The sequence below is a fragment of the Schistocerca piceifrons genome, chromosome 4, assembly GCF_021461385.2.
Source record: "Schistocerca piceifrons isolate TAMUIC-IGC-003096 chromosome 4, iqSchPice1.1, whole genome shotgun sequence".
NCBI lineage: Eukaryota > Metazoa > Arthropoda > Insecta > Orthoptera > Acrididae > Schistocerca > Schistocerca piceifrons.
The window spans coordinates 82,399,074-82,425,947 of NC_060141.1; the positions used below are offsets into that span (position 1 = coordinate 82,399,074).

The 26,874-nt window shown below is 41.5% G+C and overlaps 1 protein-coding gene and 1 pseudogene across 1 annotated transcript in view; one reads left to right on the forward strand and one right to left on the reverse strand.

Moving 5' to 3' along the window:
• Nucleotides 1-26,874, reverse strand: part of LOC124795614 (cilia- and flagella-associated protein 36) — a 108,569-nt gene that overhangs the window by 36,885 nt on the left and 44,810 nt on the right. The window lies entirely within an intron of this gene.
• Nucleotides 7,296-7,412, forward strand: LOC124796510 (annotated as a pseudogene).

The window sequence follows — 26,874 nt, forward strand, 5'->3', positions numbered from 1 at the left end:
AAACTTCGAAACACATGACGACGTTATTTATGATTGTATTATACTACATTCTTTATCATGAAAGAAGTAAAAATAACTCTGTTCTGTGGCGTCGATAGTTACGATGCCACAACGTAGGTGCACGCTCTCATAAGTTGGCACTACGAGGGGAGACTAACTACGCCGACCACAGCGCCCTCTGGCTGACGCTGTGGAGCTCAGGGAGTGCCGTCTTGATTTCGGCACATTTCATCAAGAGCAGACGGCCTGGAAATATCGCTTCTTCTACCGAGTGGGATAGCTTGCTATTGAGACTTTATCTTAGTTACGTTCAGTTAAAGTTTGGACGGCAACGAGTATTTGTTAGCATTGAGATTATACAGAACAGTTATCCTAACTTCACAGGATTAGACATTGACTACGGCTTCACACCTACATGCTCATCCTAGCCAAAGTTATGTATGCATTTGACATTTACTTGTGTTTTTGACTCTATTAAAAGTGTTAAAGTTACAAGCAGTACCGAAGTGCTTTACCTCTCCTGCTCCTATTTGCTTTCTTCACTCTCACAGAAGCAGTTCACAGGAGCAGACCCACGCGCCGCCTATCCAGGGGGGATACAAAATGTTCAAAGGAGAGTTAATATATCTATCGATTTAGACAGTTACAGTGGTAATCGTAAAGAGACTGTGGACGTGCCAACTTAGACGCATGCATTGCTGCTGGTAAAATTATCCGTCAGCCACACACACCGAAATAATCCAAAATAATCCACATTACTCGCACTCCTTACGGCGCCAGTGCTTAAATACCAGTATAGGTCCTTAATGGACCATTCACCGTTTCTAAATTCGTATCGGTCATTGTGAAATGACGCTATTTGTGAAGCAAGTGCTCTTGAGTTACAAATCTTGTAATGAAAAAGTGTGATAGTGTGCAGCTTACTGATGGATGCACGTTAGACCACAAATTACTGAGAGTGAAACACAGCTGAAAGCACAAAATCGTATGCCAAATGAAAGTGACACTGATACCTGTCTGCTTCCACAGGCAAATACTAATTATTAAATGGGTCAATGCTACGACAGCAAGGCGATGAAGTTCGCAGAGCTTTCGTGTAATGTCAGACACTGCAAGAGAGAAAAATAAATCTCTAGCAATCAATACAGGCCTAGTGTCTGACCCTCTTGTCATATTAATTGTTCATGTATAGAAAATACATCCAAATTTTTCTATCGGCGCCGGCCGGGGTGGCCGAGCGGTTCTAGGTGCTACAGTCTGGAACCGCGCGACCGCTACGGTCGCAGGTTCGAATCCTGCCTCTGGCATGGATGCGTGTGATGTCCTGAGGTTAGTTAGGTTTAAGTAGTTCTAAGTTCTAGGGAACTGATGACCTCATAAGTTAAGTCCCATAGTGCTCAGAGCCATTTGAACCATGTTTTTTCTCTCGGCGAGGACCAATTAGATTGGAGAATCGTCTATGGTTTTACAGTAGCTCACACGTTAGATCATAAAATCAATTAATTTTGTCCATTTTTATGACGTTCCAAAAATAGATCCACTCAAACGCTTTCTGCCTCTCCTTTCTTAAATGAATGTTGTATACCATTTCTTGTCGCCTGCTGGCAAGCCCTTCGATGTAGATCACTATGTGCGAAGCCATAAAATTTCTCTCCTATTTGAAATAGGCAAGACACTAACTAGTTCCTTTTCCAATTCTGCATCTAATACGATCCTTCCGATTCTCGGTCATTTAAATTTCGAAGGACAAGCTTCAGCCTTCCTAATGTATCTAACGTCGGCCGCAGTACGTTAAATATTATAGCAGCCTTCAGCATCCGTACAGTCTTTATACTTCTGACTGGATGAATCGCCTTTGTCATATTTTTATAGTTCCATTTCTTGCTTTTTCTATGCGGAATATATTTTGGCTTTGTTCTAGGTATTATAGAACGAAAAAAGGAAAGTTAGTCGTATTAAATGGTTCAAATGGCTCTGAGCACTATGGGACTTAACTGCTGTGGTCATCAGTCCCCTAGAACTTAGAACTACTTAAACCTAACTAACCTAAGGACATCACACACATCCATGCCCGAGGCAGGATTCGAACCTGCGACCGTAGCGGTTGCGCGGTTCCAGACTGCATCTCCTAGAACCACTCGGCCACTCCGGCTGGCGGTCGTATTAAGAAAACAGTCCAAAATCCGGTTATAACCCAAATTTAGACGATACTTAATAGCCCTAATTTACATTGTGTAATTTTTAGATTAACTATAAAACGAGGAAAAATGGTAGCTATTACAACTAAAGGCATCCATAAGGTAAGGTTACCCTTAACATGACGTACTGGAGATGAGACTATTCGTAAATACAGAAACAATATGTAAGTATGAAAAAGTTTTAATATCGTTGAAACTGAGTTTATGTTGTCTACTATCACATGTGACAATGAACTGACGTGGCGGTTTTACAGATCAACTGTTGTGCTCTGAGGAACTTTTAACTGTGTCCATATATATCTAATATATCAGACGCTACCACGCAGGAACGTAGGTGTAAAGTACGTCTAAACTGAAATGGATGTAATTTCATCTGCTGGTCGAAATATATCAGAAACAACAGCAGTCTGCAGATGTACAGAGCTGCTATGACGGCCACGACATCAGGATGGAGAGGGCTCCGGGTCGGGCTGTTTCTGCCCTCCCACACTGTGTGGGCTATCAAAAAAGAATTATGTGATGAAATGGCCCTCAACCACATTTCCTCCGACTCAGAGTTGCAATATTAAAAATTTTGGCTGGTTTCGTTGTCTAGTGGCTGGGATACATAGTTGCCGCATTACAGGCCAAATACTGCTGAGTCTACAGTATACGATAAGAATACACACATGAATCGAACGGTCGAAGGTTTCTATCACTCGGCAATTGCGAATTGTGAATGTAACATATAAAATTATAAATGAAAGATTGCAATTAAATAAAATCTGCAGATGCTATCTTAACGACTTTAAATGGTGAGTACGATAGTAGAAGTACTTTTGAGAATGAGGTATATTTCTGTAAAACACTTATTGGTGTCGATGGTCCAGCAATTAAATAAAATATAAGTTGAATAGCAAGGAAACAATAGATTCCTGCTGCACGTAATTAGTTATGCACAACAACATAGCTCACGTGATATTCACTTCTAAACGCACACTACGTTTTCACTGTAGAAGCTACGGAAATCTCACAAGTCGGCACTCCGAAGTATTTCTATCTCTCGCGACCATGGGCAAACCGCTCCACACTCAAAGTCTCTCTCGCGATCGTGCGTCTGTCGCCCGTACCGCCCCGGCACTTCCTGTGTCCAGTGCCGTCCTGTCCAGAACTGCCCTGTGTCCTTTCTCTCAAAGATTCTCCTCCCCCACTTCCATACAGTCTCACCCTTATTGAGCGCTCTGACTGGCTAGAGCGCTCCCGCCCTGTCTTACAGCGAATGAACACTCACATACATAAAACACATACGAAATACTGGATTTACATTTAAATACTTGAAATTATATAAATATTCCTAGAGCTGGGCATAAATGCGCTCTAACACACATTATTAAATACATAAAGAATTAAACAAACACATATCAAAAGAAAAGAAGCAAAAGGTAGGCCAGGAGCCTATTGTCTCTGTGCTTTCTAAAACACAGTAAATATTTAACCAATTTCTTCATGAATAGTATATATCGGATATATACAAAGACATAGAGGAATAAATATACAGGGCTATTACAAATGATTGAAGCTATTTCACAAATTCACTGTAGCTCCATTCATTGACATATGGCCACGACACACTACAGATACGTAGAAAAACTCATGAAGTTTTGTTCGGCTCAAGCCGCACTTCAGGTTTCTGCCGCCAGAGCGCTCGTGAGCGCAGTGAGACAAAATGGCGACAGGAGCCGAGAAAGCGTACGTCGTGCTTGAAATGCACTCACATCAGTCAGTCATAACAGTGCAACGACACTTCAGGACGAAGTTCAACAAAGATCCACCAACTGCTAACTCCATTCGGCGATGGTATGCGCAGTTTAAAGCTTCTGGATGCCTCTGTAAGAGAAAATCAACGAGTCGGCCTGCAGTGAGCGACGAAACGGTTGAACGCGTGCGGGCAAGTTTCACGTGTAGCCCGCGGAAGTCGACGAATAAAGCAAGCAGGGAGCTAAACGTACCACAGCCGACGGTTTGGAAAATCTTACGGAAAAGGCTAAAGCAGAAGCCTTACCGTTTACAATTGCTACAAGCCCTGACACTCGATGACAAATGCAAACGCTTTGAATTTTCGGCGCGTTTGCAACAGCTCATGGAAGAGGATGCGTTCAGTGCGAAACTTGTTTTCAGTGATGAAGCAACACTTTTTCTTAATGGTGAAGTGAACAGACACAATGTGCGAATCTGGGCGGTAGAGAATCCTCACGCATTCGTGCAGCAAATTCGCAATTCACCAAAAGTTAACCTGTTTTGTGCAATCTCACGGTTTAAAGTTTACGGCCCCTTTTTCTTCTGCGAAAAAAACGTTACCGGACACGTGTATCTGGACATGCTGGAAAATTGGCTCATGCCACAACTGGAGACCGACAGCGCCGACTTAATCTTTCAACAGGATGGTGCTCCACCGCACTTCCATCATGATGTTCGGCATTTCTTAAACAGGAGATTGGAAAACCGATGGATCGGTCGTGGTGGAGATCATGATCAACAATTCATGTCATGGCCTCCACGCTCTCCCGACTTAACCCCATGTGATTTCTTTCTGTGGGGTTATGTGAAAGATTCAGTGTTTAAACCTCCTCTACCAAGAAACGTGCCAGAACTGCGAGCTCGCATCAACGATGCTTTCGAACTCATTGATGGGGAAATGCTGCGCCGAGTGTGGGAGGAACTAGATTATCGGCTTGATGTCTGCCGAATCACTAAAGGGGCACATATCGGACATTTGTGAATGCCTAAAAAAAATTTTTGAGTTTTTGTATGTGTGTGCAAAGCATTGTGAAAATATCTCAAATAATAAAGTTATTGTAGAGCTGTGAAATCGCTTCAATCATTTGTAATAACCCTGTATTTATAAGCATGCAGCTATCGTTTTTTCGTGTAACTGTTGAGTACTTATGACCTGACGCGATCGATAGTAAACGGCCACCTCGACCTCCAATAACTCATGTACTATTTAAGTTACATGCCCGTAATTCATACCAATTTAGGTTTACGCTAATAGCTTTCTAAACACACGTAGATCGACGAAATCGGAAGAACCGTTTAGATTTTGGAAATTCGTTTCTGGGTGTTACTTGTATAATTTACCATCAGTTAATAAACTTTAAACTAATAAAGATATTGAAAATCTGATTACACCATCAGAATCGTCGTGCAATTAATGGTAATGTACATGTTTCTTTTTGAAATATCATGATTCATCTGGCTACTATTAATTTCTATACGAACTGTGAAATGTCTGCTTTTAAGGTTTCACAAAGTCCGCCAGCTTTGGCACTCCCGGCGTGTCACCTTCATTGTCACAAAGCACCGTCCTCGTCACAGTGGAATCCCCAGCCACGCGGCTGGCCCATGCGCTGGGGCCACCCCTCTCGTCCGGCTAACGTTTGGCACCACTTGTTTGCTGCCGGTCCCCGGCTTTGACGAGCGTCCAGTGCTGCCACGCCAACTTAGAACATATTCAGGGCGCCACAATTACGTTACAAGTGCCCCGTTTAGCCGCAGCCTGCCCTCACCGAGCATTCATACTAGAACAAGCCACGCCCGAGTGTGGCCGCTCGAACTAGTATCAGCTAGCAAAATCCCCAGACTGCAGATCTCAAGTTTAAAGAAAAACTCAAGATGTCAGTCATATTTCATACCCAGCAATGTATGCCTTAACGTGCAACAAACATAAAACCAGAGCAACTCCTATTTTTATTGCGAAAAAATTCGAAGTTTTGTGTGGAAGTTTTCTTAATTTCGAAATGTCACAGTAACTATGACGATTAGTGTAAAGATAAATGGTTCATCATGAAACTAACGAATTTGGCTGCAAGAGGTGGAAAAATCATTTTTTTTTCCTAACAGTTCGTTTTAAATCGCTTGAGAAAGATCGCAGAGCAGCCAGTGGGTGGGTGACATTCACTCGCTTTATTTCTTTATATATCTGCCAGGTAACCATCATCGTCTGTGTGTACCTACAATGCCACGTGGGAAGTCAGCATGCACACTGCCGACTTTCTTTGTATTCTCATACTACCATTCGTTGTGTGACCTTGTCAAGGGACGAAACTGGGCCCATGTGAAGACACACTTCTTCATGAGGACTTACAGTCAACAGATGTAACATAGGTTTGCCTCCGATTAGTCCAACTGGGACCATATCAGAAATTACCCGGACGACCTGCGCCTCGCCTTCCTTGTTCCTACCAATCAAGAAAGGATTGATGAATTAGCAATAACATTCTACGGGAACAAAATAAATTATTTAGCGGCTGTTATTGTACTTGAAGAACTCTGGTATTATAAGCCAAATCTTAATGATTTAATTCGGCAATTCAGGGATGCATATAGAGAGTTTGTTTTTATGCCAAATGGAATAAGGTGTGCACATAGGTACTACGATTTTAGACAGGGCCTTTGTGGTATAACTACTAGAGCCTCAATATATAAAACCTCAAAAGTCATACCTCATAATTAATAGTGAAAACAAAGTGAAACTATACCATGATACAAGCAAAAATATTTCAGTAAACATTGTATGGAAAAGAGCTGTTTGTGAGATCATTGTGCATGTGTGGTTGTGAGCCACAACAGACTTCAATGTGAAATATTGTTCTGGTTATTACAAATATATTTGAACTATACACTCATACATGTTTCAGGAGATACTGTAAGTCTCGACCTCATGTTTGGAGGCAATGCTTCAGTTGTCTCTGCAAGGTGATACGGCTCCTTTCAGATACCACCGTACCATTCACAAGACTACAATCCGCTGCTCCAATTCTCCAAACTAACCAACAAGAGTACTGTAGTACTGTACGCTTCTCTTTTAAGATAATTCCAGACATAAAAGTCCTGAGGATTGAGCGCAGGTGGTCTTGGGGGCTAAGGTACAGGCCCGGGTCGACCTCTCCATCTTCCAACAGACTCGCTCTTAAGATGTTGCCTTACATCAATAGCAAAATGTACCCGCTTCCCATCATGTACATCGTGATTCACGTGCCCCTACCTATCGGTTTTTAGGCAACCCGCAACTCCTTCACAATCCATGGCGAGATTTTCAGATTCTCTTCCTCGCTATGTGGCAACGGCCTTGCCGCAGTGGATACACCGGTTCCCGTGAGAACACCGAAGTTAAGCGCTGTCGATCGTGGTCGCACTTGGATGGGTGACCATCCAGGCCGCCATGCGCTGTTGCCATTTTTCGAGGTGCACTCAGCCTCGTGATGCCAATTGAGGAGCTACTCGACCGAAATGTAGCGGCTTCGGTCAAGAATATCATCATAACGACCGGGAGAGCGGTGTGCTGACCCCACGCCCACCTATCCGCATCCTCCATTGAGGATGACCCGGCGGTCGGATGGTCCCGATAGGCCACTCGTGGCCTGAAGACGGAGTGAATGCTTCCTCGCTATGTGCAAACTATTAATCCTACAGAAAAATGACCTTTTTGTAGCAAATTTAATGCAGTTAAATTTTGTACATTTTGTAGGTTTTCGATGGGGGCCACAGTTTTCGAGTTCTTCAAGAAAAACAAATGTGAAGGTCAGTTTTTTACATTTTTCTTGAATAATTCGAAGACAAAGCCTCTAGCGGAAAAGTATCACAGTACAAAATTTAATCACATTAAATTTCCTACAAAAATATGCCGTTCATCTGTTCCGTAGGACTAATAGTTTGCGCACAGAGAGTGAGAGAATTTAAAAACCTTGTACTTGATATTTGAAGGCATTGCGGTTTGCATAAAACCTATAAATAGGGGTAGCTGAATCAACCTGTATGTACCACATTCCCAACCACGAGAGGTGGGTAAGATCTGAGCCCAGTTACCTTAGGGGAAAAATTACAGTTCAGATTCATTTGCACTTACTGGGACAAAATTTCACACAGAAGTCAATGGCGGCTTGTAACGACACATTGGCAATTATCTTGCCAACTGCTCGTCGCGGACTCGTATTTACTCGAACGTTTTTGCTTCTATATTTTTATCTGCGTCAGTTTACGCTATTCATTACGATAAATTGCACACAAGTTTATAGACGAATGGAAAAACTAGTAGAAGCCGACCTCGGGGAAGATCAGTTTGGATTCCGTAGAAATACTGGAACACGTGAGGCAATACTGACAGTACGACTTATCTTAGAAGAAAGATTAAGGAAAGGCAAACCTACGTTTCTAGCATTTATAGACTTAGAGAAAGCTTTTGACAATGTTGACTGGAATACTCTCTCTCAAATTCTAAAGGTGGCAGGGGGAAAATACAGGGAGCGAAAGGCTATTTACAATATGTACAGAAACCAGATGGCAGTTATAAGAGTCGAGGGACATGAAAGGGAAGCAGTGGTTGGGAAGGGAGTAAGACAGGGTTGTAGCCTCTCCCCGATGTTATTCAACTGTATATTGAGCAAGCAGTAAAGGAAACAAAAGAAAAATTCGGAGTAGGTATTAAAATCCATGGAGAAGAAATAAAAACTTTGAGGTTCGCCGATGACATTGTAATTCTGTCAGAGACAGCAAAGGACTTGGAAGAGCAGTTGAATGGAATGGACAGTGTCTTGAGAGGAGTATATAAGACGAACATCAACAAAAGCAAAACGAGGATAATGGAATGTAGCCGAATTAAGTCGGGTGATGCTGAGGGAATTAGATTAGGAAATGAGACACTTAAAGTAGTAAAGGAGTTTTGCTATTTTGGGAGCAAAATAACTGATAATGGTCGAAGTAGAGAGGATATCAAATGTAGACTGGCAATGGCAAGGAAAGCGTTTCTGAAAAAGAGAAATTTGTTAACATCGAGTATAGATTTAAGTGTCAGGAAGTCGTTTCTGAAAGTATTTGTATGGAGTGTAGTCATGTATGGAAGTGAAATATGGACGATAAATAGTTTAGACAAGAAGAGAATAGAAGCTTTCGAAATGTGGTGCTACAGAAGAATGCTGAAGATTAGATGGGTAGATCACATAACTAATGAGGAAGTATTGAATAGGATTGGGGAGAACAGAAGTTTGTGGCACAACTTGACCAGAAGAAGGGATCGGTTGGTAGGACATGTTCTGAGGCATCAAGGGATCACTAATTTAGTATTGGAGGGCAGCGTGGAGGGTAAAAATCGTAGAGGGAGACCAAGAGATGAATACACTAAGCAGATTCAGAAGGATGTAGGTTGCAGTAGGTACTGGGAGATGAAGAAGCTTGCACAGGATAGAGTAGCATGGAGAGCTGCATCAAACCAGTCTCAGAACTGAGGACCACAACAACAACACACAAGTTGCACACAGCACCTGTTGACCTGTTGTGGTTCGTTAACGTTGCTCTGAGGCTTTAAATCGAATTGGGGAAAGAAGAGATTCGTACACAGCTTGACTAAAAGAAGGGTTCCGTTGACAGATAACAGTATCGTTAATTTCAAATGATAGCAAAGGTGTGTGTGGGGGGGGGGGGGGGGGGAAGGGGGGGATTGTGGAGGAGAACGAAGGCCTGAATATAGTGAATGGATTTAAACGGATGTAGGTAGTAGTAGTTGTGCAGAGATGAAAGCGCTTGCACATAATATACCAGTACGGAGAGCTACATCAAACCAGTCATCTGACTAGGCCACAACAACAAATACGAGGGTGAATCAAATAAAAACCTTAAATTTGTAATAACAAATAGAAATTTCGCACCGTTATCCTGTAAGTTGATAAGCGTGCTACAAACAGCGGGCAGAATGGCCTGTGGGTGGCAGCATAGTGCAGATGCACACATACCGTCGCAGTATCAGTATAAAGATAGCCGCCCCACTTGCTACTTGCACCAGGGAAGAACAGCGTAGTGAAGGTGTGAAACCTATTGAAATTCATCGACGAATGAAGGTTCAGTTCGGTGATGCATGTTTGTCACAGCAGTGAGTCTACGAATGGAGTAGAAAGTTCACAAATGGTGTGAATTCAGTGGTAGATGCTCCTCGTCCAGGTCAGGCACAACGAGTTGTCACTCCACAGAACATTGCAGCAGTTGAAGCCATAGTGAAGGAAAACCGCCGAGTGACAATGAATGACACTGCAGCATGTATACAGATTAGTCATGGGTCAACACACCACATAGTGCATGATGTGCTCCAGTTTCACAAAGTGTCTGCAAGAAGGGTGCCGCGGCAGCTGACTCCTGAAATGAGAGAACGAAGTGTTGATGCTTGTGAAGAACTTCTTCGGCGCTTTGAACGGAAAGGTGATGGCTTCCTTGCAAGAATCGTTACTGGGGACGAAACCTGGGTTCACTTCCATCAACCGTAAACGAAGAGAGCGAGCAAGGAATAGCGCCATTCCTCATCACCAAAACCAAAGAAGTTTAGAACAGAACCATCAACAGGGAAGGTTATGCTGACTCTCTTTTGGGACGAAAAAGGCGTCATTTTGGAGCATTACATGCCTAGAGGGACCACTGTCACCAGTGCATCGTACACAGATCTCATAAAAAATCATCTGCGGCCTGCAATCAAATCAAAGCGACTTGGATTGCTGTCAGCAGGTGTCCTTTTGCAACATGACAATGCAAGGCCCCTCACTGCCCGTCCAACACTTGCAACAATCACAGACCTGCATTTTGAGTGTCTTCCTCATCCACCGTCCTCACCAGACCTTGCCCCAAGTGATTTCCATATATCTGGATCACTCAAAGACGCAATGGGAGGAAAGAAGTTCCGTTCTGATGAAGAGGTACGCCACGCGGGGCATGAGTGGTTGGGCGAACTACCAAAAGAATATTTTTCTAAAGGAATTTATGCACTTCGTAAGCACTGGAGGACTTTCGTTGAGCGTGGGGGACATTATGTTGAAGAGGCGTACAGCTTTATACCACTTCTGCACAATAAATAATATTTAAATAAATATTTAAGGTTTTCATTCGACTCACCCTCGTATAACATTTATCTTCTTGTGTTGGTCTTTCCACCTTGCAAATCTCCTGTTTTCCACATAATTATTACGAATGTGATGAAAGAATATGATAATTTGTTGAATGAGAGAACGTTCAGTTGTAATTTGTAGAGGTTATGTGTGTGGAACGTAGTGGGTCCGAGGTAATACAACCAGCACCCAGTTTTCTTCTAATTCAGCATTCTATATTCCAGATTGAGAGCCTGCTGACGACCTTGGAGTTCTATCCCCATGACAGGTGTAATTCAAAATTAGATTTTTCATCTGGTTAGCAGTTACACTTGAATGCCATAAACACCTATCACGCTGTTATCGTGTATAATGAGTAAGTGGCAAAACACCAGCTCGATATATACTTCACTTATCAATTCACTTGCGTCTTTTTCTTTTATTCATGATGCCAGCGGATTACGTACACCGCTAAATTTTCACTGACTCCATCTCTAGTGTGGGAGTCATTAAATCGTAGGGGAGGGATGTCAGTTACGATCATCAGCTTTGTTTCAAATACTAAACTCTAAGACAAAGAAAAGTTATGTGCCACGAAAGAATTATCTAACTTGAAAGGAAATTCGCTAGACGTGATGTTCATTTCCAGACACGTCTTCAGCCTGGAAGCTCATTGCTTTGAATGGAACAGTCATCAGTGACTATTGCCCGCCATACAATCCGACAACCAGGCGCGATGGTCTGGGATGCCATTTATTTTCATACTGTTATACGTGGCAGCCTTATAGCACCGCGGTACGTCGACGATATTCTACGCCCTGTTTTGTTGTGATTCATGGCCAGCCATCCAGAGCCTACATTTCAGCAAGATAGTGCCCGACCACACACGGCGAGAGTCTCTACTGCTTGCCTTCGTGCTTGCTAAACTCCACATTGGCCAGCAAGCTCGTCAAAACTCTCCCCAATTGAGAACGTTTGAAGCATTCTGGGCAGTTCTCTCCAACCAGCTCGGGGTTTTGACGATGTAAGGCGCCAGTTGGACAGAATTTGGCACGATATGTCTCAGGAGGACATCCAACAACTCTATCAATCAATGCTGCGCTGAATAACTGCTTCTATAACGGCTGGAGGTGGACTAACTCGTTACTGACTTGCTCGATTTATAAATCTCTTTGCCTTGAATAAATCATTCAATTTTTCAGAAATTGTAATTATTTGCTTGTCTTTGCATTTTCGTCACATCTACGGATTCCATCAGTGTTTTATGTAGGGTCCAGCTAGCGCCTTGTCGTACAGCTACACGCCACACAGCAGAGGATTGCGTGTTGCCGCTAAGTCAAGGCACCTGCAACTCAATCTCATGTCAGCCTGCCTGCAACAAGCGCCACACGTGCCCAATACAGCTGACACTAGTTTGGCTCTGCGAGCCATGTAAGACTACTGCCACTGCTTATATTCCGCCACCGGGCAACCTTATACGACAGTGGCCAACATCTCACCAGCTAGTGTGATTTCCAGTCTCGACTCAACATTCGGCAGTGTAGCCAGTCTACTCATCAAAGCGCACTTTCCAGCGAAACCAGAGAGATCGCGCAGTGCCGTCTATGCAGAATGACCGACAGTGTTCTCAGCTTATATTTTCAAGACATCTTATTGTGTTAATGACAAACTTTCATCAGATCAAAACGATCTTTACGTTGCCTTTACCCGGAAGGTGTTTCAAAAATGGTTCAAATGGCTCTGAGCACTATGGGACTTAACTTCTGAGGTCATCAGTCCCCTATAACTTAGAACTACTTAAACCTAACTAACCTAAGGACATCACACACATCCATGCCCGATGCAGGATTCGAACCTGCGACCGTAGCGGTCGCGCGGTTCCAGACTGTAGCGCCTAGAACCGCTCGGCCAGGAAGGTGTTTCAGATGATAAAGTTAATGTGTGCTTTCACTGTTAGTAATAAAGTTATGTTGCTCTTGACAGCTTAGGCACCTTCTCCTCTTGTGCGTGCATCACCCACAATGGGGTATTACAGTTTATTTCAGCAATACCATTCCCAGACTGCAATACCCAAACCAAATAAATATTTTATCGTAATAGTCAATTTAGCTGTTACACATACGTTTCTGAATTCGTTACCGGTCCAGTAAAAATACAGGGACCCATAACACAGCGCCGTATGCTGCTCTACAGTCCATCACTCACAAAGAGAACTCTCCTAATTTGACAGCGAACCAACATTCAAGGCTAATGCACCTTTTAAACTATCACCGAATTGTTGCAAACAGTTCTCTCATAAACCAGTCAACACAATTAACTGCGTAGCTGCAGATAGTAAATGAGAGCAGAGTAAAAAAATGTAGAAATGGAAATGACATACCATGATCTACAGGTCACTATAGAATCTTAGTTCGACTATATCTTTAATTCTATGGCTCCAGAGAAAAAAATGCATTCAAACTATTTCGTAGTTATTTACTGAATTAGGTAGCACAGTTTCATAGGTGCAATTTAAACCAGTCATTGTTATTGTGCAAAATTTATCTTAACGAAAGTGAATTACTAAAGTTGTCAATGACTTTAAAAGTCCAATAATACAGTGACTGCTTCTATTCCTTAGACAAATCTTTAATTACAATAAAAAACTAAAACACACACTCCTAATGTTCCCAAATAACATTAGTTTTACTTTTTGTTGTGAGCTAGTTTTCATCTTTCTGGGCCACCATCAGGCAAGTGCAACATTTTATTCACTCAAGAAACTCTACAGTTTGCCGGCCGCGGTGGCCGTGCGGTTCTAGGCGCTCAGTCCGGAACCGCGGGACTGCTACGGTTGCAGGTTCGAATCCTGCCTCGGGCATGGATGTGTGTGATGTCCTTAGGTTAGTTAGGTTTAAGTAGTTCTAAGTTCTAGGGGACTGATGACCACAGATGTTAAGTCCCATAGTGCTCAGAGCCATTTTTTTTTTTTTTTTGAAACTCTACAGTTTTGCTGCGGATGACTTAGAAAAGAAGTGTGTCTGTGTAAAGTTTTGTTTTAAACCAAGGAAAACCGCTGCAGTACGCACCAAATGTTGAAGCAAGCTGACGCAACACTTAGGATCACACACAGACTTACGACTGGTACGAGTGTTTCAAAAATTAAAGAATGTCGACCGATGATGACGGCCCTTCTCGTCTGCTGCGAACTGGCATCACACCAGAAAATGTTCAGTGTGTGAGGGATCTGACTCTGCAACTTCGTAGACGGACCATCCAAGACATCTGCAACACATCTGGAATTGATTGTGGTATATGTGAATGTATTCTGTCTGAAGAATTTAACAAGAAAAACGCTGCGGCGAAATTGTCCCACGACTACTTCATGACGACTAGAAACAACGTCGGATGAACGTCTGCAGGAGACTTAAAGTAACTGTTTCATGACGATCGCTACGCTCTTGCAAAGGTTGTCGTTGGTGACGAAAGTCGGCTGTGACTTTGAAACTAAGCACCAGTCGTCGCATTGGAAGAGTCCAGCCAAAAAAGTTCGGCAAGAATAGTATTAAATCCTTGTTTACCATTTTTATATTGGCCGGATTGTTCATAAATCATTCGTCACTCCTCGTCAGACGGTCAATTAAGAGTCATGACACGCTGCCTCTCGCGGCCAATTTTTGCGTTTTTGGTGGTTTTTGTTTCATGGGCATTAGGCCGTGACCGAAGGCATATTTTCTGCCTAAAGCTTCCCTTGCTTAGTTCACTGAGGTTGCAACTGCTTTCAGTGTCGTTATAGCCTGTGGTGATGTCTCTAAGATTGGAAGACGAAACGTTAGACAGAGAAATATCACGTCGACCACAGCCTAATACCCATAAAACGGATCAATAAAGGGTTCTGTCGAGATTTTCTAAGACGCTCGAAGGAATGCATAAGGTAAAAATGTGCACAAAAGTGGCACGCGAATGTCAAGGTACTCTACCGTGACAATGCACAACCAAATACGGCCACCATTATTCGCGAGTTTTTGACTAACAATAAAAACAAGACGACAGTTCCCCCACCCCTTTCCGTATTCATTATACGTCCGTGTCACTTTGCTCCTCCCCAAGACGTACATCAAGCCGAAGGGCGCTCATCTGATACAGAAAGAAGGTTTCAAAAGTGGCATACGCTTTGGGAATTTTGTAATTCTTGAAAGTGACGTTGCAGAATAAGAGCTGGGTAAGCGCAATAAGTTTAATTGATATACAGGGCTATTACAAATGATTGAAGCGATTTCATAAATTCACTGTAGCTCCATTCATTGACATATGGTCACGACACACTACAGATACGTAGAAAAACTCATAAAGTTTTGTTCGCCTGAAGCCGCACTTCAGGTTTCTGCCGCCAGAGCGCTCGAGAGCGCAGTGAGACAAAATGGCGACAGGAGCCGAGAAAGCGTATGTCGTGCTTGAAATGCACTCACATCAGTCAGTCATAACAGTGCAACGACACTTCAGGACGAAGTTCAACAAAGATCTACCAACTACTAACTCCATTTGGCGATGGTATGCGCAGTTTAAAGCTTCTGGATGCCTCTGTAAGGGGAAATCAACGGGTCGACCTGCAGTGAGCGAAGAAACGGTTGAACGCGTGCGGGCAAGTTTCACGTGTAGCCCCCGGAAGTCGACGAATAAAGCAAGCAGGGAGCTAAACGTACCACAGCCGACAGTTTGGAAAATCTTACGGAAAAGGCTAAAGCAGAAGCCTTACCGTTTACAATTGCTACAAGCCCTGACACCCGATGACAAAGTCAAACGCTTTGAATTTTCGGCGCGGTTGCAACAGCTCATGGAAGAGGATGCGTTCAGTGCGAAACTTGTTTTCAGTGATGAAGCAACAATTTTTATTAATGGTGAGGTGAACAGACACAATGTGCGAATCTGGGCGGTAGAGAATCCTCACGCATTCGTGCAGCAAATTCACAATTCACCAAAAGTTAACCTGTTTTGTGCAATCTCACGGCTTAAAGTTTACGGCCACTTTTTCTTCTGCGAAAAAAACGTTACAGGACACGTGTATCTGGACATGCTGGAAAATTGGCTCATGCCGCAACTGGAGACCGACAGCGTCGACTTCATCTTTCAACAGGATGTCCTCCACCACACTTCCATCATGATGTTCGGCATTTCTTAAACAGGAGATTGTAAAACCGATGGATCGGTCGTGGTGGAGATCATGATCAGCAATTAATGTCATGGCCTCCACGCTCTCCTGACTTAACTCCATGCGATTTCTTTCTGTGGGGTTATGTGAAAGATTCATTGTTTAAACCTCCTCTACCAAGAAACGTGCCAGAACTGCGAGCTCGCATCAACGATGCTTTCAAACTCATTGATGGGGACATGCTGCGCAGAGTGTGGGACAAACTTGATTATCGGCTTGATGTTTGCCGAATCACTAAAGGGGCACATATCGAACATTTGTGAATGCCTAAAAAAACTTTTTGAGTTGGTAGTAAAGAATGTTGTGTGCAACATTGGCTCGGTTTCAAATAGTGCAGTACATGATCTCAGTTCATGGCTTGTAGAAAATAAACTAACGTTAAATCACAGTAAGACTCGTTTTTTACAGTTTCTAACACACAATTCAACAAATCCTGACGTTTTAATTTCACAGAACTGGCATATGATTAGTGAAACTGAACAGTTCAAATTTCTAGGTGTTCAAATAGATAGTAAGCTGTCGTGGAAAGCCCACGTTCAGGATGTTCTTCTAAGACTTAATACTGCCATTTTTGCTATTCGAACGGTATCAGAAGTGAGCGATACTTCGACACGAAAATTAGTCTACTTTGATAATTTTAATTCGCGTATGTCGTATGGTATTATATTTTGGGGTAATTCTTCCCATTCTACAAGGATATTTTTGGGCAGAAACGGGTAGTTCGGGCAATAAGTGGTGTGAGTTCACGAACCTCTTGTCGACCTCCGTTCACGAGTCTGGGTATTTTGCCATTGGCCTCTCAACATGTATATTCCTTATTGTCGTTTCTTGTTACCATTATTAGTTTATTCCCAAGAATAAGCAGCTTTCACTCTGTTAATAATCGCAGAAATCAAACCTGCATTTTGATCGGACTTAATTAACTCTTGTGCAAAAAGGTGTGCAGTATACCGATGCATCCATTTTCAATAAGCTGCCACTCGAATTCAAAAATCTTAACAGTAATCCACGTGCCTTGACTTTAACCGTCCGACATTTCAGGTTTACGTATTCCCTGGTTTCCCTAATTAGTTTGAGGCAAATACCACGATGGTTCCTTTGAAAAGGATGTAGCCGATTTCCTTCGCCATTCAGAGCATGACTAGGGTATCTTGTGACGTTGTCTTCAAATGGATGTTAAGGCCAAATCTTTCTTTTACTTTTTACCCACTGTTATCGTCGTTACACTACACGTAAAATTTAACAAGAGCAACAGAAAGTATCTCTGTAGAGTACTCAAGCACGAAGTTAAATTCCTCAGGGCAATGTAAAGTGGTAAGGAACAAAATTACATTTCAAAACCATTACGCTATTGTAGGCGGGAGACATTCTTCTTTGAGAAGAGTCGATGCTTCAGAAAATAAACCAGAAATTTGCAGATGAAAAACATACTCTCACAAATAAAAGTGAAATTGCGGATTCAGTAGTTCCACTTTCGAATTTTTCAAAATACGTTTTGGCTATGAGAAACTAAAAAAAGGTCGTATCACATGAAATTAAATGCACGGATTTTCGTATCCAGAGACGTATTTGCTGTTTTGTATGGTCGCTTAAGTGGAGAGAACGTTATCAGTGTTACAAAGCAATGAATACGACTTTAAAAAAAATAAATTGAGATAGAATTTTATTTTGTTCGTATCAGAAGCTTCAAACTAAAAGTAAAAATAAAGGAAGAAGAAGACCAAGCTGTTCGAATCGAACTGCTCTACGTTTATGGGACTTACAACACAGAAAACACGTTACAAAATAGCTAGTATATCGCAAAATAGTGTATGTTATTTGGATTACTTTAGTCCAGCAGAGGGATATGTAAATTGCATTAGGAATCTAACACAAGGGTTCCCGAGGCTGCTATGTATGGGAAACAAAATACTTGTTGAGTTGTATCGGCCTCATCACAGTCTCACAAGAAAGACAGTATTGAGTATCGTCATTTCACAGGATTTTCTTTGTGTCGTGTTGTTCCTGTCTGAAGTCTTCAGATTGTCCAGTTTTCGAAATGACTAGGGACTAGATGTTCAGCAGGATTCTTTATTAATATACTGTATAAACGCAAATGAGATGCAGTGACCACAGACGTACTTGTATACCTGAAATATATGTTCGCCTTCACCACAATTACGTTATTATTTCTGACGCGTTCCAGCACTATCCATTTTTAAAAGTACCGTACAAAGAAGACAATCTATCAGAAAAGCAATTGTGTTTATACATATATTATGTTTATACATATATTAGTATATGTATACAGAGCGTCTCTCAGCCGGCCGGGGTGGCCGAGCGGTTCTAGGCGCTACAGTCTGGAACCGCGCGACCGCTACGGTTGCAGGTTCGAATCCTGCCTCGGGCATGGATGTGTGTGATATCCTTAGGTTAGTTAGGTTTAAGTAATTCTCAGTTCTAGGGGACTGATGACCTTAGAAGTTAAGTCCCATAGTGCTCAGGGCCATTTGAACCATTTTAGAGCGTCTCTCATCACAGATGCTAATAAACATATTCGTAAACTGAAAGATATCGGGGAAGTCACCATAAAGTATGAAAATTAAGTATGACATATAAAATGTAGACAACATTAATGACTACTAGTTCACACATATGATGAAATACATTGAAATGTACTATCTTGTCACTGTTGATGGTACAAATCATAAATTCAGAATGGTAAAACGGTGCAAACAAAAAAAAAGTTTCGTGTCATATTAGACTATAGCTCGCACGCCCAGTGAATGACGTGATGTTGTTGTTGTGGACTTCAGTCCTGAGACTGGTTTGATGCAGCTCGCCATGCTGCTCTATCCTGTGCAAGCTTCTTCATCTCCCAGTACCTACTGCAACCTACATCCTTCTGAATCTGTTTAGTGTATTCATCTCTTGGTCTCCCTCTACTATTTTTACCCTCCACACTGCCCTCCAATACTAAATTGGTAATCCCTTGATGCCTCAGAACATGTCCTACCAACCGATCCCTTCTTCTAGTCAAGTTGTGCCACAAACTTCTCCTTTGCCCAATCCTATTCAATACCTCCTCATTAGTTATATGATCTACCCGTCTAATCTTCAGCATTCTTCTGTAGCACCACATTTCGAAAGCTTCTATTCTCTTCTTGTCCAAACTATGTATCGTCCACGCTTCACTTCCATACATGGCTACACTCCATACAAATACTTTCAGAAACGACTTCCTGACACTTAAATCTATACTCGATGTTAACAAATTTCTCTTCTTCAGAAAAGCTTTCCTTGCCATTGCGAGTCTACATTTTATATCCTCTCTACTTCGACCATCATCAGTTATTTTGCTCCCCAAATAGCAAAACTCCTTTACTACTTTAAGTGTCTCATTTCCTAATCTATTTCCCTCAGCGTCACCCGATTTAATTCGACTATATTCCATTATCCTCGTTTTGCTTTTGTTGATGTTCATCTTATACCCTCCCTTCAAGACACTGTCCATTCCATTCAACTGCTCTTCCAAGTCATTTGCTGTCTCTGACAGAATTCCAATATCATCGGCGAACCTCAAAGTTTTTATTTCTTCTCCATGGATTTTAATATCTACTCCGAATTTTTCTTTTGTTTCCTTTACTGCTTGCTCCATATACAGATTGAATAACATCGGGGAGAGGCTACAGCCCTGTCTCACTCCCTTCCCAACCACTGCTTCCCTTTCGTGCCCGTCGACTCTTATAACTGCCATCTGGTTTCTGTACAAATTGTAAATAGCCTTTCGCTCCCTGCATTTTACCCCTGCCACCTTCAGAATTTGAAAGATAGTATTCCAGTTAACATTGCCAAAAGCTTTCTCTAAGTCTACAAATGCTAGAAACGTAGGTTTGCCTTTTCTTAATCTAGCTTCTAAGATAAGTCGTAGGGTCAGTATTGCCTCATGTGTTCCAATATTTTTACGAAACCCCACTGATCTTCCCCGAGGTCGGCTTCTACCAGTTTTTCCATTCGACTGTAAAGAATTCGCGTTAATATTTTGCAGTCGTGACTTATTAAACAGATAGTACGGTAATATCCACATCTGTCAACACCTGCTTTCTTTGGGATTGGAATTATTATATTCTTCTTGAAGTCTGAGGGTATTTCGCCTGTCTCATACATTTTGCTCACCAGATGGTAGAGTTTTGTCAGGACTGGCTCTCCCAAGGCTGTCAGCAGTTCTAATGGAATGTTGTCTACTCCCGGGGCCTTGTTTCGACTTAGGTCTTTCAGTGCTCTGTCAAATTCTTCACGCAGTGTCATATCTTCCATTTCATCTTCATCTACATCCTCCTCCATTTCCATAATATTGCCCTGAAGTACATCGCCCTTGTATAGACTCTCTATGTACTTCCACCTTTCTGCTTTCCCTTCTTTGCTTAGAACTGGGTTTCCATCTGAGCTCTTGATATTCATGCAAGTGGTTCTCTTTTCTTCAAAGGTCTCTTTAATTTTCCTGTAGGCAGTATCTATCTTACCCCTTGTGAGAAAAGCCTCTACATCCTTACATTTGTCCTCTAGCCATGCCTCCTTAGCCATTTTGCACTTCCTGTCGATCTCATTTTTGAGACGTTTGTATTCATTTTTGCCTGCTTCATTTACTGCATTTTTATAATTTCTCCTTTCGTCAATTAAATTCAATATTTCTTTTGCCACCCAAGGATTTTTACTAGCCCTCGTCTTTTTACCTACTTGATCCTCTGCCGCCTTCACTACTTCATCCCTCAAAGCTACTCATTCTTCTTCTACTGTATTTCTTTTCCCCATTCTTGTCAATTGTTCCCTTATGCTCTCCCTGAAAAACTCTCTACAACCTCTGGTTTAGTCGGTTTATCCACGTCTCATCTCCTTAAATTCCCACCTTTTTGCAGTTTCTTCAGTTTTAATCTACAGTTCATAACCAACAGATTGTGGTCAGAGTCCACATCTGCCCCTGGAAATGTCTTACAATTTAAAACCTGGTTCCTAAATCTCTGTCTTACCATTATATAATCTATCTGAAACCTGTCAGTATTTTTTGATTGCATCGCGTGTTTGCGAAGACACTTCGCATGGTCGTACACTGGTTGGCATTTGACGGTTATGTAGAATGTCGAATATCTTTCGGATTACTAGGAAGGCGGAATCTACCTGTTCGCTCACGTCTTTTGTTTTTAACAAGCCGTGTAAGAAAAGAAAACAGTGTTTCAAACGAGTGCTGTTTCTTAAGAGCAGCTTGTTTTTCTCCAGAAATACCAGAATATCATAGCTTAGAATACGCTCTAGGATCCTACGATGTCAGCCATACAGGTCGGTAGTTCTAAACGTCAGCTCTTTTTATCCTTTCTATAAGCGGGAGTGGTCTGCGCTCTGGTCCGGCCACGCGGGAAACAGATTCTAGGTGATGATTACCTAAGAAACTCGCCAGTTCCACAATCTGTTCAATGTAAAACCTAACCTGAATTTCATCAGTGCCTGATCTCTTGTTTGCTTTAAGAATCATTAACTGTTTTTCAATCCGAGAGTGCTAACGTCAGTATCTATCGTTTGTGACTGTGTACAACGGTGAAACGTTGTAACGATAGTATCATCGTGAGTGAATAGATTTTTAAATGCGGAATATTTCAGCTTTTTCTGTGCTATCTTCATTTTCAACACTAGACGAATATATGATAGTTTTAATGGGAGGTTTGGACCCGTTCAAGGACTTTAAATACGACCGGAAGCTCTTAAGATTTTCTGACTGACCTTTCTCTATAATGCTATTGTAGGCTACACACATGGCACTTCTTATGGATACATGAATCGCATCAGGTTTGCTCAATCAGTTTCCCTCCAGTCTCCTCGTAGTCTCTCTGTGAGCATCTTGTCCGAATGGTACCATTAAACCTTGGTGCGTAATTACCAAATACAAGAGATTGAGCATAAGCCACCTCCGAAAACTTAGGTCGTAATAAGCTAATAACGAAACGTTTGGTACACGGCATCAGTGTAGTAGAAAAGGTCTATGGAACTGGAGCATTGAGCGTTTCACTCAAAGTTTTAGATAAATTTGTACTAATCCGAGTATACGTCACAGCGGTCAATAAAACACAAAGTTATTTGAATACTAGCAACAAAATCTCAGAGCCATTTAAAGTGCTGTAACTAGTTGTACTTGTCATCCACATTATTTAAATTTATGCGCCAATAGCTGTTAAGAACTGAATAAAGAAGGTGAAATGGCGGATTACGCAATTGGAGGAAATTATCTACATACTCGTTTTTGTGGAGTATTTGGCTGTGGTGTTTCTGACGAGAAAGTCAGAAAATACATGATGCGAACGCTAATATGTAACATTCAAGTTGGTACTATAAATGTTGCAAAACACAACTGAAAGTCCATGGTAGTATTTCGTAATTATTTTAATTAAATCAACTGTGGGTTCTTGGTGAAACGTCGTAAATTAACTAAACAAACACTGTTTTTAGCCTTGTTTCACAATTTATTATTAATGTTGCTGCACAACCTAGGTTTAGTGTTATAAGCCCATTTTTAAGTATATTACTGATTCCCAAAGATGATAATGCACAGATAAACATGATGACCAGGCAAAGATAATCGTTTCAAGTTTAACTTGAGGTATCGATCCGTAGCTTAATGGGCAATTACGTCAATGACCATCTTTTTTTAACAAATGACATACATTATTACACATTCACCAATTATATTACAATGACCGAACTAAAGTTATGCATCAGCCAAGATATTTTTAACTACGATGGACTGGGGCCCCAAGTATTGCTTCAATCCTGGGGTTGTGATCTCATCTAAAAGAGGTGAATAATTGAATTGGGTTAGCTCGTTTAATAATAGGTGTGGGGATATCAGCATCCGTTTTTTAATTTCTAAAATTTCTAATTGGTTGAGTTTGGCCCCCTTCTCCTCTGTGTATAGAACTTCTACATCTATTGTGAATTTGTGGTTATTCTTCAGGCAATGTTCTGAAAGTTAACAGATATTAAGGTACCGACAAATGCAAAATTAGTCTCGTTTGACGTGCATAGCTTGTCACATGTATTCCAGTAAAAGACTGTATACATATAGTGTCACAATTAATTTATTCACACAACATAATTCCAGAAGAGCAGCTGAGCATTGTTAGTACAGTGTAATGTTGTTTAAATCAAAATTATTTCCGCTTTCAAGGGAGCTATTGCCAGCAAGCAGATGGTCTGGCAATGGGCTCACCTTTATCCCCTTTACTAGCAGTAATGTTCATGGACAAGTGGGAGACTGATTTTCTGAAGAGAGAACCACTGGCAAAACATATTGCGTATTGGTACAGATATGTAGATGATATTCTTTGTATGTGGAAAAATTCCAATAGACAAAAACGGGGGGGGGGGGGGGGCAACATAAATTTCCTGGACATTAGCTTAAAGATAGAAGACAGTAACCACAAATTTAAAAGTTACCGTAAAGATTCTTTCACTGACACTTTCATTCCGGCTTCCGCCCAACATCCTACAACCTACACACATGCAGCATTCCATCACATGATCCACGGTCTCCTTTCTATCCCTATGTCCCAAGAAGACTTTGACCAGCAACTTAACACAATAAAAACAATAGCCATAAAGAATGAATTTGACACCAATATTATTGATAAAATTTTAGGTAAAAAGATGAAGAAGCAAGACAGATCCCTACTGTCACCAACGAAAATCACAGACACACAGGAAAACAAATGGTGCAGTTTACCTTTTATAGGGAAAACATCAAAGAGCATAAGTAATATCTTGAAAGCAAAGGGTTTCTCTGTGTTTTTCTATCTCTCTCAGACAATAGGTAGTTTGTTGTTCAAGGCAAAAGACAAAAAGTGGGGCTTAAAGAACACCACAGAAGCTGGAGATTGAGGAAGCCTGACTCGGCCTTTGCAGAACATTGCCTGAACAAAACCACAAATACACAATCGATGTACAGGTCCTACACACGGAGGATAAGGGGGCCAAACTCAACCAATCAGAAATTTTAGAAATTAAGAAACGGATGCGTATATCCTTACACCTATTATTAAACGAGCAAACCCAATTCAGTTATTCACCTCTTTTAAATGAGATCACAACCTCAGGATTAAAGTAAACTTTAGGATCCAATCCATGATAGTTAAAAATATCTTGACTGATGCATAACTTCAGTCCGGTCATTGTGGTATATTTGGTGAGTGTGTAATAATGTATGTAATTTGTTAAAAAATGGTCTTTGACGTAATGAATCGATACCTCAAAAAGTTGAAACGATTATCTTTGCCTGGTCGCCATGTTTATCTGTGCATTATCATCTTATGGAATCAGTAATGTACTTGGAAACGGGCTTACAGCCAGAAACCTAGGTTGTGCAGTAACGTTAATAATAAATTGTGAAACAAGGCTAAAAAGAGTGTTTGTTGAGTTACTCTCGTAATTATTTAATTAGGAAATACTACTTTTGAAGAATGCAAGAAAAATGTAAAACCGTACAACATTTTGTGACGCTTCTTGAGGTTCAAACGTAGAAGAGGAGATGTCAATGAGCTCAAACACTACATGAATTAAATTATTAGCGAACAAAGGCGAGGGGTAACAGGCCCTACAACGGTAAGCGAGCCGCTACCCAACTGCTGTGTTACTTCGGGCCGCGTTATTTGTTATCGTTATGGCGGTTCTCCTGCGTGTTGGACGCCGACAGATACCGGCAGAGGTCAATGAACGTTGTAATGGGCCCGCGTGCTTCCCGTATCTACGATAACGCACACGAACTACGCGCCGCGTCCCAGGCAGCCGACTGTAACGGAGCAAGTGCGCTTCTCTGTGTTAAATCCAAATGTCTTTCAGTTTTAAATTGTTGCCGTAGAGTTGTTCGCACCAGGAGCAGGCGGGATATTTGGTCAGCTGTACGACACGTCGAAAGTTTTTCGAAGAACGGTTCGCATAGCTCTGTTAGTACTCAGAACAGCGAATAAGAAACATGAATTCGAACTCGGATTTTTTCGGGCCGAAAACCGTAAACTTTTATTTTTACCTTACTCGCTGTTTGTTAACTACAGCGTCGAAATGTGTTTCGGCAGCTCACGGAAGGGATGACAGAAACGGATCAGCTATTGCAAATGAAATTTTATAGGCCTTGTGGAATAACTAAAATGAGTCCTGCACTGTTCTCTGGTCTACAAATGGTTCAAATTGCTCTGAGCACTAAGGGACTTAACATCTGAGGTCATCGGTCCCCTAGACTTAGAACTACTTAAACCTAACCATCCTAAGGACATCACACACATCCATGCCCGAGGCAGGATTCGAACCCGCGACCGTAGCAGCAGCGCGGTTCCGGACTGAAGCGCCTAGAACCGCCCGGCCACAGCAGCCGGCTCTGGTCTACATATGCCGTGGGTCAATCAATAATGCGTTTAAACTTTTTTATGTCTTAACTGCAATTAAGTATGTTACTAGTACTGGCTGCCCTTCTCTTCCTTTCAGCTAAACCATCATGCATACAAGACAATATTTACATGTAAATTTCATTTAAAGCTGTGAAAGTCCTTTCTTATAACACAATTACAGAAATAATTCTAGTGTATTTTGTCATGTTACAAACTTTCATTTATTTATTTATATTTTCGATCAGCAGTTAAGGACCACAGGGCTCTCTCGAACACTGGACCATAGACCTTCCAATTTATGTTGTAGACGTGTACTAACACGTGATAAGTACATATGGCAGTCGAGAAATCATCAATAGCTTGTATTGCAAAAAACATTCTAACTGATATTATAGTACCTATCTTACCCAAAATAACTGTGATAGAATTAAAATTTACAATAAAAAAGAAAAATAAGAAAAATGTCTATGGAAGCAAAGAAATAAAACGTAATCTAGACTTGTTGTTACAACATTGAGACAATAGGTTACAGTGAATATGAACGTAGTGAGAAATAAATTTTGATCACTAGTATATGGAAGAGTGAGCGTGATAGCGGTGAGAAGGTCGTCAACACTAGATCTCGTCTCACGTCCTCGTTTAGCCGGCATGGCAAGGGATTACAGCGCGGCTGCGCAGAGATTCGTGTCCACAACGACAGTCATTTGTTGTTTATTATACACAGCTGGCCATTAAATTGGAGGTAATATTTTCAAAATCGTCAAATTAGTATGAAGTGTACTACACGCTTGGTCGTGCAAATGTTTATCATTTTAGTGCAAAAGTACAAATCTAAGTAGGATTAAAGCCATTTACGTCTATAGGGGAAGGTTGCTACCGTTGAGCGACATAAAAAATGTGTAATAAACCCTTGGACATAGTAATATATATTTACTTTCAGTGCAAAGTGAACATTATCTTCTGCGTTTCACTACAGTAAACACAGGAGTTCTAAATATTTATTGTTAACGAAATGTTTGATACATAAAAACATGTGTCATCGGCCTAATAAAGACGACCGGTTTCCTTCATTGCGCCTGGCGGTTTCCATGTATTGCCCGTAATGTAACAGCTGTTAAATACTATACACACCTAGACAAGTTGCAATACATTTCATGTTTTTTATTTTTAGGTGGTTTGTTGCTACCCAAAACTGTATAACATGTATT